Source organism: Ornithorhynchus anatinus, chromosome 3, assembly GCF_004115215.2.
Source record: "Ornithorhynchus anatinus isolate Pmale09 chromosome 3, mOrnAna1.pri.v4, whole genome shotgun sequence".
Lineage (NCBI taxonomy): Eukaryota > Metazoa > Chordata > Mammalia > Monotremata > Ornithorhynchidae > Ornithorhynchus > Ornithorhynchus anatinus.
The window spans coordinates 103267626-103287707 of NC_041730.1; the positions used below are offsets into that span (position 1 = coordinate 103267626).

General features: G+C 42.8%; 1 protein-coding gene across 3 annotated transcripts in view; it reads left to right on the plus strand.

Moving 5' to 3' along the window:
* MYPN (myopalladin) overlaps positions 1-20082 on the plus strand; it is a 131264-nt gene that overhangs the window by 29590 nt on the left and 81592 nt on the right. The window lies entirely within an intron of this gene.

Genomic DNA, 20082 nt, shown 5'->3' on the forward strand with positions numbered 1-20082 from the left:
CAAGGGGTAATCAAGCTCAACAATTATCAGTGAGAAATTCTAAGTCAACATTTACCGTCAGAGTCACCTTGTCGTCCGGTGAACATGAGGACTCAAAACATTGAACACGGAGCTCCATGTTCAAGTTAATCAAATTAATCAATCAATCGATCAGTTATATTTACTGAGCTCTTGCTATGTGCAGAGCACCATACTAAGTGTTTGGGAAAGTACGGTAGAGTTGGTAGACATGATCCCTGCCCTCAAGGAGTTTACAACCTAGGGTGGGAAACGGACATTAAAATCAACTGCAGGTAGGAGAAGCAACAAAGTATGACATAAGTACTTAAGTGCCATGGGGATAGATGAGTATCAGAAAGTTTAGGGGTATGGATTTAAGTATACAGTTGATGCAGGAGGGAGGGAGAATAGGGTGGGGAGATGAGAGGTTAGTGAGGGAGGACCATGTTCAGAAAGGAAAACAAACAAGTCTTTGGTTGGTTGCTTGCTCGTATGCAGTTCGTTTCCTCCAATCAATCAGTGGTATTTGTTGAGCACTTAATGAGATCAGCAGCGTGGCTGAGTGGAAAGAGCACGGGCGTGGGAGTCTGAGGTCATGGGTTCGAATCCCAGCTCTGCCACTTGTCAACTTTGTGACTGTGGGTAAGTCACTTAACTTCTCTGGGCCTCAGTTACCTCATCTGTAAAATGGGGATTAAGACTGTGAGCCTCATGTGGGACAATCTGATTACCCTGTAATCTACCCCAGCACTTAGAGCAGCGCTCTGCACATAGTAAGCGCTTAACAAATACCAATATTATTATTATTATATCATTGTATGAAGCCCTTGGAAGAGTATAATACCATGGAGTTGGCAAACACAGTCACTGCCCTCAAGGCCCTTACAATATAGTGAGGAAGAAAACCTTTTCTCTATCCTCAAACCCAGGACTGGCTTTAGAGATTTGGGCACACTGAGGCAGGAAAGAATTTGCTACCCCTCCCATTATTTACCATATTTACTGCGAACATTGGCACCATTACAGATGACATGATGCTGCACTGCATGTGCACATGACAACATCTGTGGCATCATGTTATACTGCATGCAAATTCAGCAGAGTGTAATGATATCATATGCCCCGCTCTTATTCCAGAATTATTGTGTTCCCTGCCCGGGTTCACACAGGTCCTCCTTCCTATAGGTAAGATGACAAGCCCCAACAAGTCGCCTGCCCCCTGCCATGCTGCACCTTGAAGCAATTGCCTCATGTTCTGAAGCCAGTTTTCCTAAAAGCCCATAGAGTAGTTTGAGAATTTAATTATTCATTCATTCAATAGTATTTATTGAGCGCTTACTATGTGCAGAGCACTGTACTAAGCACTTGGAATGTACAATTCAGCAACAGATAGAGATAATCCCTGCCCACTGACGGGCTTACAGTCTCATTTTATTATCTGGAAAAGGACAGAAAGTAGCCATTTCACAAAGTACAGATCCATAACATCTGCTATATCTGTGATTCAAATTCAGTCATTCATTCAATCGTATTTATTGAGCACTTATTGTGTGCAGAGTACTGCGCCAAGTTCTTGGGACAGTAAAATATAACAATAAACAGACACATTCCCTGCCCGCAAGGTTTAGAAGAGGTTAGTGGGTGTTCCCTAAGCTTATTCTTCTTTCCAGTTTTGTGAATTCTGTTATCCATGAAGTTGAATGTTCTTTCAAGAACATTAGAAGCAGCATGGCCTAGTGGATAGAACATGGGCCCGGGAGTCAGAAGGATATGGGTTCTAATCCAGGGCTCTGCCACTTGTCCACTGTGTGACCTTGGGCAAGTCATTTCACTACTCTGTGCCTCAGTTACCTCATCTGTAAAATGGGGATTGAGACTGTGATCCCCATATGGGATAAGGACTGCATCCAACCCGATTTGCTTATATCCATCCCAATGCTTAGTACAGTGCCAGGCACAAAGTAAGTGCTTAATAAATACCACAATTATTATTATCATTATGAGGTTTTTTTAGGCACCAGTTATAGTTTTAATCGGCCCTGTTTCCCCATTTCTTATCACAGAGCCCTTTCTCATGTTCTGATCATCCTGCACATGATCGACTTTCTTACTTGTTCCCCATCGCCCAGTCTCCTTCTGCTCCAAATCATTTATTTGGATTAAAATGCACTAAAAATGTCTTCACTAAGATGCCTTCACCAGCACAAATGGGTACTGAATAAATTGAGCCATTACCGAGTGCCATTTTTCCGGCTTCAACAATGTCACTCCATTTTGGCAAGTTATCCAATGCTTTGCCTTAGAGAAGCAGCTTGGCTCAGTGGAAAGAGCAGGGGCTTGGGAGGCAGAGGTCATGGGTTCGAATCCCAGCTCTGCCACTTGTCAGCTGTGTGACTGTGGGCAAGTCACTAACTTCTCTGGGCCTCAGTTACCTCATCTGTAAAATGGGGATGAAGACTGTGAGCCTCAAGTGGAACAATCTGATTACCCTGTATACCCCAGCTCTTAGAACAGTGGTCTGCACATAGTAAGCACTTAACAAATACCAACATCATTATTATTATTTTTAGTATTATTATTGCCTTTACCCTCTCAAAGCACTCCATCAAAGAGAGAGAGAGAGAGTTTTCTCCTGCCCCACTTAATCTCCATCCTTTACCCTAGCTAAAACTGAATTTAGGTGCATGTGGGGCCCTCGACCTGTTAGCTGACTCAAGGCTGTCAATTCCAGGATGGGAGGGTTTTAAGAGTCAGACTGTCTCGCTGATGTGCTAGTTCTTCTCCTTAAACTTCTTCCTTCTAGGCCACGCCAATGAACTGCAGATTCCGAGGACTGATTTATTCTATTAGCGTGTCTTTCTTACCTTGTTTTTCTTTTACAATTTTAAGGTTTTGGGGAGCTTTGACAATGATTATGCCTAGTGTTCAGTCTGGATTCCAAAATAGGTGCTGCAGAGCTTTGGTTCCTGTGAATAATAAATTATTATGCCCAATAAATTCCTCTTGCTTAATGGACAGATCTTTAAAAAATGTATGTTGGAAATAGAGTAGGATTAGAAATCTCGATAGCATCATACTTTTTTTACTAGGTAAATGGAGGAAGTTTATCTGAAGTACACTATACGGAGTGACCTAGAGAGGCAGAGTGGCCTGTTTGAAAGGAACAGAGGCCTTGGACTCAAGGGACCTGGGTTTTAAATCCAGATCTGCCACTTGCCTGCCATGTGACCTTAGGCAAGTCACTTACCTTCTCTGAGCCTCACTTTTCTTATTGGTAAAATGGAGATGAAATAGCTATCAACCAGTTGTATTTGTTGAGCACTTACTATGTGCAGAGCACTTTACTAGGCGATTGGGAGAGTTCAGTACAACAGAATTAGTAGACATGTTGCCTGCCCATAACAAACTTTCAGTCTAGATAGGGAGCGACTGTGAGCCCCATGTGGAAGAGGAACTGTGTCTGGACTGATTACCTTGTATGTCCACAGTGCTTGGCACACAGTAAGTGCTTAACAAATACCTCAATCTGTATTACCATGGCCCATCAGACTTTCAATGTGCCTCTGAACTCTGCAGAGGGCCAGGACCATCTCTTATTGGCTGGGGCTCATTTCCTCAAATACTGGCATCCAAAACCAACCAGACCCCTGGGATCCTTCAAGATTAGCAAACTACGATCTCATACCACCAACCCACAACCCTGGATCACCTTCACACTATGCTTCCTCCGCTGCTGTGCCCGAGAGGCAGAGCGCCGCTGGAGGAAATCCAAACACCTGGCTGACCTCATCCATCTCAGATACAATCTCACCTGTTTGAATTTTGCCTTCTCCTCTGCCCAACAAAAATACTTCTCCATCTTTATTGACTCTCATACCTATTGTCCACACCAGCTGTTCCCAATGTTTAATTACCTCCTCAAACCTCCTGTCCCCTGCCTCACCCCCAATCTCTTTCCTTTAATGACCTGGCCACATATTTTATTGATATAATTGAAACCATCAGATGTGATCTCCTAAAATCTCCTCTACTCCTCTCCAGTCCTTCCCTCCTCGTGTACCCTCTTGGACTCTCCTAATTTTCCCAGCAGTATTTCAAGAGGTAATATCTCTCCTCCTCTCAAAATGTATTCTCTCCACCTGCAGCATTAGCCCATCCCTTCATACCTTATCAAAACACTTGCCCCCTCCCTTCATCCTTTCCTGGCTGCCATTTCCAACCGATCACGGCTTCTTATAGAAGATTAGAACTTCGATTCTAATCCCAGGTCTGCTGTGTGACCTTGGGCAAGTCACTTAATTTCTCTGTGCCTCAATTACCTCATCTATAAAATGGAGATTTAAAACCTGTACTCCTTCCTCTTAGATTGCAAGCCCTGTGTGTCCCACAGAGGGCAGGGAGTGTATCTTCCATGATTATTTTATAGCTTCCCCAGTGCTCAGAACACTGTTTGACACATAGTAAGCACTTAACAAATACCACATATAAAAGAAAACCTATTTTCATATATACCCTATTCTAAAAAATCCCTCCGTTGACCCCTTGGCTCCCTCCAGTTGTAGCCCGATCTCCCTCCAACCATTCCTCTCCAAACTCCTTGAGTAAGTTGTCTGCACCTGATGCCTCCACTTCCTGACCTCCAATTCTCTCCTTGATCCCCTTCACCCTGGTTTCTGCCCCCTTCACTCTATGGAAATGGCCCTTGCTAAAATCACCAATTACTTTCTTGCCAAATCTGACAGCCTCTACTCCAACCTAATCCTACTCAACATCTCAGCTGCCTTCGACATTATACGACTTCCCCCTTCTTGAAACATTATCCAACCTTTGGTATCACTGACACTGGTTCTTCTATCTCTGAACGCTAATTCTAATTCCCATTTTCAGGCTCCTTCTCTGCTTCCCACCCTCCAGCAGTGGAGGTTCCTCCGGGTTTAGTTCTGGGTCCCCTTCTGTTCTCCATTTACTCCTACTCCCTTGGAGAACTCGATCACTGTATTAATACGATGCAAATCATTCCCATCTCTCCAGCCCTGAGCTTTCTCCTTCTCTGCAATCTGGCATTTCCTCCTAACTTCAGGTCATCATTATCTGGATGTCCCACCAACCTTTCAAACTAACCATGTCCAAAATGAAACAGACTGTGAGCCCTGTGTGGGACAGGGACTATGTCTGACCTGGTTAACTTATATCTACCCAAACACTTAACGCATAGTAAGTGATTAACAAATACCATAAAAAACTCTGTCCTCTCCAAGCCCTTCCCATCACTGTAGACAACACCACTATCCGCCCTGTCCCACAAGCCCTTAACTTTGCATTATCCTCAACTCACCTCTCATTCTTGTCTGTCCGTCTCCCCCGATTAGACTGTAAGCCCGTCAAACGGCAGGGACTGTCTCTATCTGTTGCCGACTTGTTCATCCCAAGCGCTTAGTACAGTGCTCTGCACATAGTAAGCGCTCAATAAATACTATTGAATGAATGAATGAATTCAACCCACATATTTAGTCTGTCACTCCATCCAAACTGCTACTGTGCTGATCCAAGCATTTTATCATATCCCACTTTAAAAAATAACAATAATAATAATAATAATGTTGGTATTTGTTAAGTGCTTCCTATGTGCAGAACACTGTTCTAAGCGCTGGGGTAGATACAGGGTAATCAGGATGTCCCACGTGAGGCTCACAGTTAATCCCCATTTTACAGATGAGGTAACTGAGGCACAGAGAAGTTAAGTAAGTTGCCCACAGTCACACACCTGACAAGTGGCAGAGCCATGATTCGAACCCATGACCTAGTTATGTTATTTGCTAAGTGCTTACTACGTGCCAAGCACTCTTCTAAGGGCTAGGGTAGATACAAGGTAATCAGGTCATCCCAAATGGGGTTCACTGTCTTAGTCCCCATTTTACAGATGAGTTAACTGATGCATAGAGAAGTTAAGTGGCTTGTACAAAGTCACACAGCTGCCAAGTGGCAGAGCCGACCTTAGATCCCACAACCGCTGACTCCCAAGCCTGTGATCTTTCCACTAAGCCACACCGCTTCTCTACTTCATCACTTCACCGCTTCTCTACTCCACTGCTTTTACAGCTTCATTAGCCTCCTCATTAACCTCTCCCTGGTCTAGTCCTTAATTCATTCTGCTGCCCCATCATTTTCCTTAAAAAAAAAAACAGTTCAAGAACCTCCACATCAAACAGAAACTCCTTACCATCGATTTAAAAACTTAAATCAGCTTGGCCTCTCCTGCCTTACCTCACTAATCTCCTACTACAGCCCAGCCCACACACTTTACACCTTTAGCCCCAGCTTGCTCACTGGGCCTCAATCTCATGTAACTCACCACTGACTCCTTTCCCATGTCCTCACTCTGACCTGGAACTCCCTCCTCCTCCATCTGTGACAGACCACCACTCTCCCCATCGTCAAAACCTTATTAAAATGATATCTCCTCCAAGACACCTTTAATTACAACCTCTTTTTCTCTAAAACCTCTTTTTCTTTATGGTATTTGTTAAATGCTATGTGCCAGGCACTATATAATAATAATAACTGTGTAATTTGTTAAGTGCTTACTATGTTCCAGGGACTGTATTAAATGCTGCGGCGAATACAAGCAAGTCAGGTTGAACACAGTCCTGTCCCTCATGGGGCTCACAGTCTTCATCCCCATTTTATAGATAAGGAAACTGAGGCATGGGGAAGTAAAGTGACTTGCCGAAGGCCACATAGCAGACAAGTGGCAGAGATGGGATTAGAACACATGACCTCCTGACTCTCAGGCCCATGCTCTATCCATTATGCCATGTGCTTCTATATTAAACACTAGGGTAGATACAAGCTGATCCGGTTTGACATAGTCCATGTCCCACATGGGGGTCATGGTATTAATCCCTATTTTACAGATGAGGAAACTGAGGCACAGAGAAGTGACTTCTTGCCCAAGGTCATACAGCAAATAAGTGTCAGAGCTGGGATTAGAATCAGATCCTTCTGACTCCCAAGCCCATGCTCTGTCCTCTCCCTTTGTGTTGCCTATGCACTTAGATATGTACCCTTTAACCACTAGATGTTCACTCTACCCTCAGCACATATGCACATATCTGTAATTTATTTATTTATAGTAATGTCTGTCTCCCCCTCTAGACTGTAAATTCTCTGTGGGCTGGTAACATGTCTGCCAACTCTGTTGTAGTGTATTCTCCCAAGTGCTCAGTACAGTGTTCTGCATCCAGTAAGTGTTCAATAAATACTATACATCTATTAACCTCTCTTCATTTGAACAGTGGCGGTCAAGACCAATTTCCCCAGTTGTGTCTTTCTTAAAGGGTGTTCTACTAATAATAGAATATATAACAGAATGTTATATATTTTAAATATATGCATCTGTTATATATTCTATTGTATTTATAACAGAATGTGTCTGTTCTACTATTATATTATACTCTCCCAACCGCTGAGAAACAGCATGGCTTAGTGGAAAGAGCACGGGCTTGAGAGTCAGAGGACATGGGTTCTAATCCCAGCTCCGCCGCTTGTCTGCTGCGTGATCTTAGGCAAGCCGCTTAACTTCTCTGTGCCTCAGTTACCTCATCTTTAAAATCCATAAAACTGTGAGCCCCAAGTGGGACAACCTGATTATCTTGTATCTACCTCAGCACTTGGGACAGTGCTTGGCACATCGTAAGCATTTAACAAATACCATAATCATGAGTAGTAGTAGTACAGTGCAGAGTACTGACTGACTGACTAGTAATAGATGAAAACTGGTTGAAATGCTGACTCCAGGAATTGCAAATTCCAGCAATATTGTTATTAAACTGCCCTTTTCATCCTACCATTCTTTCAAGAAAGTGAGAGAAAGATCCATCTTTCCCTGACCACAGGTTCATTTTATAATGCCTCCAACCAAAACTGGCATCACATGACCTTTCAGGGTAATTTATCAAGTTTTAGTGCTTGGGTTTGGGCCTGCTGAATATAGAATATTTCCATGATAGAGGTCGAAGCCCTTGGAGAAATACAGCTTTAATCCATCATTCTTTTCTTGCAACACCATTCTATCAGGCTGATGGATCATGACTAAAATGAAAAAATAAAAATAAAACAGCTAATAATCCAAAGAAGACATCTATTGGGTTATAGCCGATATATTCTCCTCTAGTCTGTCTTCTAGAATCAAGTTCTTAATGGTTTAGCATCAACATAGGCGCATAATCCTTTCGTTCAATCCCACATCACACTGTATCCAGACAATTGGCTTCGTTGGAAGAACATTCCTTAATTCTATCTTCTGGTTACTGCCTGTGTCCACTGTCGAAAACATGTCATCTGCCTGACCTAACTGTAGTCCCTTCCCTGTCTCCTGACTACTACCTCCTAATGTGAGACTGAGCTGTCTAGCAGCTCTGGGAATTTTATAGTTTTAAAAAGGAAAAATAAAAGTCCCCAGTCTCTATCCCAACCAAGGGCCTATTTCATTGGTCTTAAAAAAAAAGTTATCTGGTCTGAGATCTTGTCAGATCCCATTTATTTTCATCCTGACCCATTTCCCTTCAAGTTTTGGGGTTTTTTAATAGTATTTGTTAAGTGCTTACTGTGTCTCAAACAACATTCAAGGCACTGGGTTAGATAAAAATTAATCGGGTTGAACACAATCCCTCACACATGGGGTTCACAGTCTAAGTAGAAGAGAGAACAAGTATTGAATACCTTTTATACATATGAGGAAACTGAGGTACTGAGAAGTTATGTGTCTTTCTAAAATCAGACATTAGGCAAGTGGCGGAGCTGGGATTAGGACCCAGGTTCTCTGACTCCCGGCCCCGTGCTCTTTCCTCTAGACAATCTGGAACATTTAAGAAAAAAAGAGACCTTATACAAATCTATTGAATAATTTATAAACTTACCCTAAGGCACCTTTTCTTCTGTCCCCCACCATCAGCTTGAGGAAATTTCACAGTAGTCCACCAGACTCTTTTTGACTGGGGTTTAGATTAAGATACAAAATATGCAGGAGGTTCATCCGTACAGTAGTACTTTTTTGTCAAAATTCAGCTGAGTGGGGCAGAAAAGCATTAGGTTGAGCTTGTGGAAAGGGTGTATTTTTTTTTTCCACTGGAGCTGCATTCCAGTGTATACCTGGGAGTTCTTCTGGTTGTTAGCAGCTGCTGTGAATGTGGGTGGTCCTGTTCTTCCTCCCGGAATTCTGAACTGAGGCCATTCAAATTGGCAATGGGAGAGGAGATACAGTGTGGAGATAGGGGGTCGTTAAATGTTGATGGTCAATTGGACATGCTGACACCAGGTTCCCATGGCAGGATGGGGAACTAAAATAAGGTATGTATATGGCACCAAAAGTGACTCCAAAATTGATAATGCTGTGTAATTCCTTCTGACACGTTCTCAGCACTTAACCTGAGTTTAGCACTGCAAGCTCAGCAGAACGAAAGGACTTTTCCAACACAATACTTACTTTAAAAGTTATATATGTCCTTTATAGACAAGGTTAAAGGGTTGAGTCAAACAATCAATGCTATTCACTGAGTACTTACTGTGAGCAGAACACTATACGAAGCTCTTGGGAGAGTACAGTCCAATAGAGTCAGTAGACATGTTCTCTGCCTACAGTCTAGAGGGGAGAAAGACATTAAAATAAATTACAGATATGTACATAAGTGCTCTGGGGCTAAGAGTGGGGTGGATATCAAGTGCTTAAGAGATACAGATCCAAGTGCATAGGTGATGCAGAAGAGAGAGGGAGAAGGGGAAATGAGGGCTCTCAGGAAAGGTGTTCTGAAGGAGATGTAATTTTAATGAAACTTTGAAGGTGGGGAGAGTTGTGGTTTGTCATACATGAAGCTGGAGGAAGTTCCAGACCAGAGGAAGGAAAAGGGCAAGGGATCAGTGGCAAGGTACAGCGAGATGGTTGTGATACAGGAGCAGAGGGTTGGATTGTGCTGCAGTGGGAGACCATCAAGGTAAAGTGTTACCTTGCAGTGTGGCCTAATGGTTACAGCACAGGCCTGGGAGTCAGAAGGACCTGGATTCTAATCCTAGCTCTGCCACTTGTCTGCTGTGTGACTTTAGGCAAGTTGCTTCACTTCTCTGTGCTTCAGTTCCCTCATCTGTAAAATGGGGATTAAGACTCTGAACCCCTCTTGGGACAGGGACTATGTCTAGTTTGATTAGCTTGTACCTACCCCAGAGCTTAGTAGGGTACCTGGAACATAGTAAACGTTTAACAAATAACACAATTATGAATATTAATAATTATTAATAATAATATTAATAATAAAGTAGGAAGAGGCAAACTGATTGAATGCTTTAAAGCCAATGATAAGAAGTTTCTGTTGCACATGAAGGTGTGTGGGCAACCACAGGAGGTCCCTAAAGAGGGGGGAGATGTGAATTGAATGGTGTTATGGAAAAATGATCCAGGGAACAGGGTAAAGTAAAGACTAGAATGGGGAGAGACAGGAGGCAGATAGGTCGATGAGAAGGCTGATGCAGTAGTCAAGATGGGACATAATGACTGCTTGGATCTGCACAGTAACAGTTTGATTGGAGAGGAAAGGGCAGATTTTAGCAATGTTGTGGAGGTAAGACTGCTAGGATTTAGTGACAGATTGAATATGTAGGTTGAATGAAAAAGACGAGTCGAGGATAATGCCAAGTTTACTGGGCTTATGAGACAGGAAGGATGGTAGTATTGTCTGAAGTGATGGGAAAGACAGAGGGAGGACAAGATTTTGGTGGGAAGGTGAGGAATTCTGTTTTAGACATGTTTTGTTGTGGTTTTGGCAGGAAATCAAAGTAGAGATGCCCTGAGGACAGGAGGAAGTATGAGACTTAGAGAAGGAGAAAAGTCAGGGTGGAAGAAGTCGATGTGAGAATCATCTGTGTAAAGATGGTAATTGAAGCCATAGGAGTGAATGAGTTCTCCAAAGGAGTTGGTATAGATGAAGAAAAGAAGGGGACCCAGAACGGAGTCTTGAGGGACTCCCACAGTTAGAGAGTCGGAGGCAGAGGAGGAGCCTGTGAAAGTGACCGACAATGGCGATGACAATTCCTTAGCCTATGCCTCCAAAATAAAATACAAATTTCTTGAGAACTGCTTATTTTATCATCTCTAAATTAATCCAGGAAAGAAATATGGTTGAACGTAATTCACCATGTGTGATGGAAACAGCAAAAGTTTATCTGCTTTGTGAGAGTGACTATAAATTATCTGGTTTAGATAGCTGAGTGAACAGAGTGCAGTCTCATAATGCTATGCTGTTTCTTAAACAGCAGAAACAGCAGCTTCTTGGTACTGCTTGTACCAAGCAGTGTGGCTCAGTGGAAAGAGCACAGGCTTGGGATTAAGAGGTTATGGGTTCTAATTCTGACTCTGCCACTTGTCAGCTGTGCGACTTTGGGCAAGTCACTTAACTTCTCTGTGCCTCAGTTACCTCATCTGAAAAATGGGCATTAAGACTGTGAGCCCCACGTGAGACAAAATGATTACCTTGTATCCCCCCAGCGCTTAGAACAGTTCTTGGCACATAGTAAGCACTTAACAAATACATTATTATCCCGGCTCTGCCACTTGTCAGCTCAGTGACTTTGGGCAAGTCACTTAACTTCTCTGTGGCTCAGCTACCTCATCTGTAAAATGGGGATTAAGACTCTGAGCCTCATGTGGGACAACCTGATTACCTTGTACCACCTCCCCCAGTGCTTAGAACAGTGCTTGGCACATAGTAAGGGCTTAACAAATGCCATTATTATTATTATTGTTATTATTAAGCACTTAGAATGTTCCAAGTACTGTGTTAAGAACAGACAGTCACAAGACAATCACATCAGGTATATCTCATCCCACACAGGGCTCAAGAACAAATCAATCATATTTATTGAACACAGTGTGTGCAGAGTACTGAGGTAAGCACATGGGAAAGTACAGTATAACAGAGTTGGTAGACACATTCCCTGCCCACGAGTTTACAGTCTAGAGAATGAGATAGGTATTAATATAAATAAATAAATTGCATATATGAACATAAGTACTGTGGGGTTGAGGGTTGGGTGAATTTAGGGTGCAAATCCAAGTGCACGGATGAATTAGAAGGGAGGGGGGAAGAGGAAATGAGGGCCTAGACGGTGAAGGTCTGCTGGAGGAGATACGCTTTAAAAAAGGATTTGAAGGAAGGGAGAGTTATTTTATGTTGGCTATGAAGGGGAAGGGAGTTCCAGGCAAGAGATAGGAGGTGGGCGCAGGATCCAAGATAGATTAGATCAAGGTACAGTGAATAGGTTGACATTAGAGGGGCAAAGAGTGTAGGCTGGGTTGTAATAGGAAATCAGAGAGGTAAGGTAGAAGGGGCAAAATGATTGAGTACCTTAAATCCATTGGTAAGGAGTTTCTGTTTGATGTAGAGGGGAATAGGCAACAACTAGAGGTTCTTCAGAGCAAGAAAACTTGGACTGAATGTTTTGTAGAAAAATGATCCATGCAGCAGAGTGAAATATGGACTGGAGGTGGTAGAGACAGGAGGCAGGGAAGTAATCAAAATGGAATAGGGTAAATCCTTCAGTTAACGTGGTAGCAGTTTGGATGGAGAGGAAAGGTTGGATTTTAGCGATGTTGTGAAGGTTGAACTGACAAGATTTGGTGACAGATTGAGTATGTAGGTTGAAAGAGAGAGATGAGTTGAGGATAATGCCAAGGTTATGGGCTTACAAGACAGGGAGGATGGGAAAGATGTGGGAGGACAGTGTTTGGGTGCGAAGATAAGTAGCTTTGTTTCAGATGTGTTAAGTTTGAGGTGTTGGCAGAAAATCCAAGTAAAGATGGCAGAAAATCCAAGTAAAGATGTGCTGAAGGCAGGAGGAAATATGAGATTCTAGAGAAGGAGAAAGAGCAGGGTTGGAGAAAGATTTGGGAATCATCCACATAGAAATGGTAGTTTGAGCCCGGAGCAAATGAGTTCTCCAAGGGAGTGGGTGTAGATAGAGAATAGAAGGGGCCCAGAACTGAGACTTGAGGGACCCGACTCTGCCACTTGTCATCTGTGTGACTGTGGGCAAGTCACTTATCTTCTCTGTGCCTCAGTTATCTCATCTGTTAAATGGGGATTAAGTGTGAGCCTCACGTGGGACAACCTGATTACCCTGTATCTACCCCAATGCTCAGAACAGTGCTCTGCACATAGTTAGCACTTAACAAATACCAAGGTTATTATTATTGTTAAGGTGTGGGAGACAAAGGAGAAGCCTGGGAAAAAGACTGAATGAGCAGCCAGAGAGGAAGGAGAAGAACAAGGAGAGGACAGTGTTAATGAAGATTAAAATTTTGTTGGACAGTACCCAGTTTTTCTTGTTCTGGTTGAAAAGATTTCAAAATAAAACAAAATCTATTAAACTGGTTATCAAAAAGAAAATAAAAAATGAAGTTACATATAATGCTTGATCCCCACATACAGGAAAAAGAAAGCATAACCGTTTGGTTTTTTTTTTTTTTACATTTTCCATGACAGAGATTTGTTGAAATAAGATTTTTAGAGAGAAGTCAAATTGATACCTGTCTCTTTCTATGTACCTCACAAGAGACACAGAAGCAGAGGCACAGAGGTAGAGAAGAAGTGTGGCCTAACGAAAAGAGCACGGAGGTGGGAGTCAGGGGACCTGGGTCCCAGCTCCACTTGTCTACTATGCAACCTTGGGCAACTCATTTAACTTCTCTGTGCCTCCATTCCCTCATCTGTAAAATGGAGATATAGACTGTGAGCCCTGTGTGGGACAGGGACTGTGTCCAACCCTATTATCTTTTATCTATTCCAGTGCTTACTACAGTGTTTGGTACCTAGTAAGTGTTTAACAAACATCACTAAAAAAACACCACAAACATTATAAGAATTACCAGATCAGGTCCATAGAAGATACTTCATATATATATCTATACATATATACACTGTGGTCTAGAGGAAAATGCATTTAGACTGTGAGCCCATCTTTGGGCAGGGATTGTCTCTATCTGTTGCTGAATTGTACGTTCCAAGCACTTAGTACAGTGGTCTGCACATAGTAAGCACTCAATAAATACTGTTGAATGCATGAATAAGATTGGGAGATAGGAGAAAGACTCTATACCCAGTGCTGTCAATTATCTGTTGTATGACCTTAAGCAAGTTACTGAACATGTCTTTTCTACTTTGAGGGGATGTTGTAAGGACATGTGGAAGTAATATGGAAGCACTTTGTAAAAGAAAAGCACTGAACAAATAGACTGTAAGCACCCCTAAGGTAGGGATTATTCATTCATTCAATTTTTTTTAAGTACTTACTATGTGCAGACCACTGTACTAAGTGCTTGGAAAATATAATACAGCAATAAAGAGTGATAATTCCAGCCCACAACGAGCTCACAGTCTCGAGTCTAACAACTCTATTGTATTGTACTCTTCCAAGCGCGTAGTACAGTGTTCTACAGCTAGTATGTGCTCAATAAATTCCACTGATTGATTGATGAAGACATCTCTGTTCTAATGTCACCTATGCCTGGGATTTATTCTGTCTTTATCTTTTTTTAATAACTATTTTAACCAGATATGTGTTTTCCATGAGTCTGCCTAGTCATTTTTTATCTACCTATCCTTTACCTTCATGTTTTTCAAAATATATATCTACTGAGCTACCTAATTACCAGGCCCTCCTTGTCCTACCAAGTTACCAAAGAACAGAGACACAGAGGTACAGGTACCTGAGCAACAACAGAATTACCATGACTTTACTAAAAGTGTGTTTGACACTATATCCACACAGGTAGTGATAAGCATAATCAACCATTGATTGATTCATTGACTGGTTTGTTACTACTGGTAGTTATGCAGGCAGAAGAATTTGGATCAATTTATGGGTAAAAATAAACTCCTTATAAGGTGCTAAATAGATTAATGAATGAAGCATTCATAATGGGTTGTTAGAAGGAAAACTTAAAGATATTAGGAAGTATATCCCTATCACTGAGAATGTACATCAAAGATGTCAAGAATGGACGTCAAAGAATGGACCAGTAGAGGATTGCTCATGTTCTTATGAAGGTGTTATAATTTTGGCTTTTCCACTAGCTGTGAGATCTTGAATAAATCATTTTCTTTCTTCAGAAACATTCAGGGCACATTACCCCCTTCCTCAAAAATCTCCAGTGGTTATCTATCCACCTCCATATCAAACAAAAACTCCTCACTATTGGCTTTAAAGCTCTCCATCACCTTGCCCCCTCCTACCTGACCTCCCTTCTCTCTTTCTACATCCCAGCCCGCACACTCCACTCCTCTGGTGCTAAACTTCTCACTGTGCCTCGACCTCTTCTGTCTCGCTGCCGATCCCTAGACCACGTCCTACCTCTGGCCCTCCCTCCTCATATCCACCAAACAATCACTCTTCCCCCTTCAAAGCCCTACTGAAGGCCCACTTTCTCCAAGAGGCCTTCCCAGACTAAGCCCCTCTTTTCCTCAGCTCCCCCTCCTTTCTGCATCACAACAACTTGCTCCCTTTACTCTTTCCCCATCTCTCCATCCCATGGCAATTATGTATGTAAGTATATATCTATAATTCTACTTATTTATATTGATGCCTATTTACTTGTATATTTGTATATTTACTATTTACTTGTCTGTCTCCCCCCCTTTAGACTTTAGACCCTCACTGTGGGCAAGGATTGTCTCTTTTTATTGCTCTATTGCACTTCCCAAGCACTTAGTACAGTGCTTTGCACACAGTAAGCACTCAATAAATACGATTGAATGAATGAATGAATTTATTCTTTGTGCCTCAGTTTTCTCTATTATAAAAAGTAGACTGTGACAATTCACCTGAGGAATACTTTGGGGAGATGAATAATTAAGGGTCATTCAACCCTTAAAATCATCATATGTGTTATACATTGGACATGGCTGACTTAAAACCAGAAGTTGCTTTCACAACCTCATGCCAAAGCTTTGTGAAAGAGCATGATTCTAAAGGAGTCTCAGAAAGACAAAAATTCCCAGCCTCCTTGCACGGCCTGAGTTTTATTAACGAATGCATGTTTTGGCAAGACTATGTTCTGCAATTTATCTTTTCTACCCTTCCCTGGGGTCACTTCAGCACCAAAACGTTTAATAATTTTCCTATCTGTAGCAGTGGTGAATATCAGCAGAGACTCAGATAGCACCTTAGGAATTTGGCTGTTGGCCTAAAAAATACAGATTGGGAAGAAACTGGGACAGAGAGAGCTGGGACAGAGAGGTTTCCAGGAAAGAGAGAGAAAAAGAATGAGCACTGAAACTTTCGTCTAAATGTAAACCCCATATTTATTATAAAAAAGACCAAATGGAAATTGTTTTCATCACATTTTAAGGAACCAAGAGAGAAAAAACATAAGAGAAATTGGGGCAAAAAAACTTTATGTAGTCATGGCTAGGATTTGCCATTCTGTTTACATTCATTATATTATTAGTAATAGTACTTCTTAATGTAGCCCAGTTATAATTAGTAGCATCAGTGAAAACAACAGTGTTAATTAAGTATCCACAGCGTGCTAGGCATACTATAAATCATTTAGAGAGAGGCACTGTTTGTGCATTCAGGGCTTCATGTTCTAATGCTGAAAAGGTGGTTGTGTATATAATAAGTAGCTAAAGTCACAAAAATTTTCTGTTTCGCTTTTTTGCCTACTCTTGTTATCATAGTTTGGAAAGTGAAGTCATCCCATGGTGTGGCTCTACTGAAAAACATTTATTTGTAATTTATTACTCATATGAGAGTACTTTATATATGTGAATAAATGAATCCCTCAGATCCCTGAAACCTTTCCATAAATCATTCAGTTGTATTTACTGAGTGCTTGCTGTGTGCAGGGCATTGTATTAAGTGCTTGTGAGAGTGTGACGCAACGATATAACAGACACATTCTCTGCCCACAATGAGCTTACAGTCTAGAAGAGGAGACAGACATTAATATAAATATATAAATTATAGATATGTCCAAAAGTGCTGTGGGGCTGGTTGAGGGCAGGGGTGAATAAAGGGAGCAAGTCAGGGTGTCACCCTTGCACTTGGGTTTTCACCCTTTATTCACCCTTCCCTCAGCCCCATTGGCACTTAAGTACATATTTATTCATTTATATCAATGTCTCTCCCACCTGCTGTGAGTTTATTACATGCAGAGAACATGTGTATGTATTCTGTTATATTGCTATAATGCACTCTCCAAAGCTCTTAGTACAGTCTTTGCAAGGGTGACACAAAAGGGAGTAGGAAAAGAGGAAATGAGAGCTTAATCAGGGAAGGCCTCTTGGAAGAGATAAGCCTTCAAAAAGGCTTGGCAGGTGGGGAGAGTAAATGTCTTTCAGGTATGAAAAAGGAGGGTGTTCCAGGCCAGAGGCAGGACATAGGTGAGAGGTCAGTGGTGAGATAGATGAGATTGAGGTACATTGAATAAATTGGCATTAGAGGAGTGAAGTTTGCAGGTTGGGTTGTAGTAGGAAAGTCGCGAAGTGAGGTGGGGGGGGGGGGGCAAGGTTATTGAGGCCTTCAAAACCAATGGTAAGGAATTTCTGTTTGATGCAGCGATGGATGGGCAACCACAGAAGGTTCTTGAGGAGTAGGAAAACATGTACTGAATGTTTTCATAGAAAAATGATCCAGGCAGCAGACAGAAATATGGACTGGAGTGGGGAGAGATAGGAGGCAGGGAGGTCAGAGAGGTGGCTGATACAGTAATCAAGGTGAGATAGGATTAGTGCTTGGATTAAAACAGTAGCAATTTGGATGGAGAGGAAAAGACAAATTTTAGCAAAGTTGTTAAGGTTTAACCAAGAGGATTTAGTGATAGATTGAATATTTGGGTTGAATAAGAGAGAGAAGTCAAGGATAATGCCAAGTTTATTGGCTTGTGAGACAGGAAGGGTGGTGGTGCCATCTACAATGATGGGAAAACGAGGGAGAGGACAGAGTTTGGTTGGGAAGATAAGGAGTTCATTCATTCATTCATTCAATCATATTTATTGAGCACTTACTGTGTGCAGAGCACTGTACTAAGTGCTTGGAATGTACAATTCGGCAACAGATAGAGACACTCCCTGCCCAATGATGGGCTCACAGTCTAAAAGGGGGAGACACACAACAAAACGAAACAAGCAGTCAGGCATCAATACCATCAAGATAAATAGAATCATAGCTCTATATACATCATTAATAAAATAAATAGAGTAATAAATAATATATACACATATGCACAACTGCTGTGGGAAGGAGAAGGAGGTAGAGCAGAGGGAAGGAGTAGGGGGAATGGGGAGGGGAGGAGGTGCAGAGGGAAAGGAAGGGCTCAGTCTAGAAAGGCCTCCTGGAGGAGGTGAGCTCTCAGTAGGGCTTTGAAGAGAGTTGGTTTGGCGGATGTGAGGAGGGAGAGCATTCCAGATCAGTGGTAGGACATGGGCCAGGGGTCGACGGCAGGACAGGCAAGAAGGAGGGACCGTGAGGAGGTGAGCGGCAGAGGAGCAGAGTGTACGGGGTGGGCTGTAGAACAAGAGAAGGGAGGTGAGGTAGGAGGGGATCAGGTGATGGAGAGCTTTGAAGCCAAGCGTGAGGGGCTTTTGCTTCATGCGAAGGTTGATAGGCAACCAATGGAGGTTTTTGAGGAGGGGAGTGATATGCCCAGAGCGTTTTTGTAGGAAGATGATCCAGGCAGCGGAATGAAGAATAGACTGGAGTGGGGAGAGACAGGAGGATGGGAGATCCAAAAGGAGGCTGACACAATAATCCAGTCAGGATATTATGAGAGCTTGTACCAGCACAACCATTTGGATGCAGAGGAAAGGGCGGACCTTGGCGATAATGTGAAGGTGAGACCGGCAGGTGTTGGTGACAGATTGGATGCATGGGGTGAATGAGAGAGCTGAGTCAAGGACGATACCAAGGTTGCAGGCCGGTGAGACGGGAAGGATGGTCGTGCTGTCCACAGTGACAGGGAAGTAGGGGAGAAGACAGCGTTTGAGAGGGAAGATAAGGAGCTCAGTTTTAGACATGTTGAATTTTAGGGGATGTGCAGACACCCAGTTGGAGACATCCTAGAGGCAGGAGGAGATACAAGCCTGAAGGGAGGGGGAGAGAACAGGAGAGGAGATGTAGATTTGGGTGTCATCTGCGTAGAGATGATAGTTGAAGCCGTGGGAGTGAATGAGTTCACCAAGGGAGTGAGTATAGATGGAGACCAGAAGAGGGCCAAGAACTGACTCTTGAGGAACCCCTACAGTTAGTGGATGGGAGGAGGAGCCCGTGAAGGAGACCGAGAATGAACAGCCAGAGAGATAAGATGAGAACCAGGAGAGGACAGAGTCCATGAAGCCAAGGTTGGTTAAAGTGTGGAGAAGGGGATGGTCGACAGTGTCAAAGGCAGCTGAGAGGTCGAGGAGGATTAGGACAGAGTAGGAGCCATTGGATTTGGCAAGAAGGAGGTCATTGGTGACCTTTGAGAGGGCAGTTTCGGTAGAGTGGAGTGGCCGGAAGCCAGATTGGAGGAGGTCCAGGATAGTTAGGAAGCAGCGTGGCGCAGTGGAAAGAGCACGGGCTTTGGAGTCAGGGCTCATGAGTTCGAATCCCAGCTCTGCCACTTGTCAGCTGTGTGACTGTGGGCAAGTCACTTAACTTCTCTGTGCCTCAGTTCCCTCATCTGTAAAATGGGGATTAAGACTGTGAGCCCCACGTGGGACAACCTGATTCCCCTGTGTCTACCCCAGCGCTTAGAACAGTGCTCTGCACATAGTAAGCGCTTAACAAATGCCAACATTATTATTATTATTAGTTGGAGTTGAAGAATTCAAGGCAACGAATGTAAACGACTCATTCTGGGAGTTCTGTTTTGGACATGTTAAGCTTGAGGTTACAGGAGGACATCCAAGTAGAGATGTCTTGAAGGCAGGAGGAAATGTGAAACTGAAGAGAGAGAGAGAGGGGGAGAGAGAGAGAGCAGGACTGGAGATGGAGATTTGGGAATTTTCTGCATAAAGGTGATAGTTGAAGCCATGGGAGTGAACAAGTTCTCCAAGG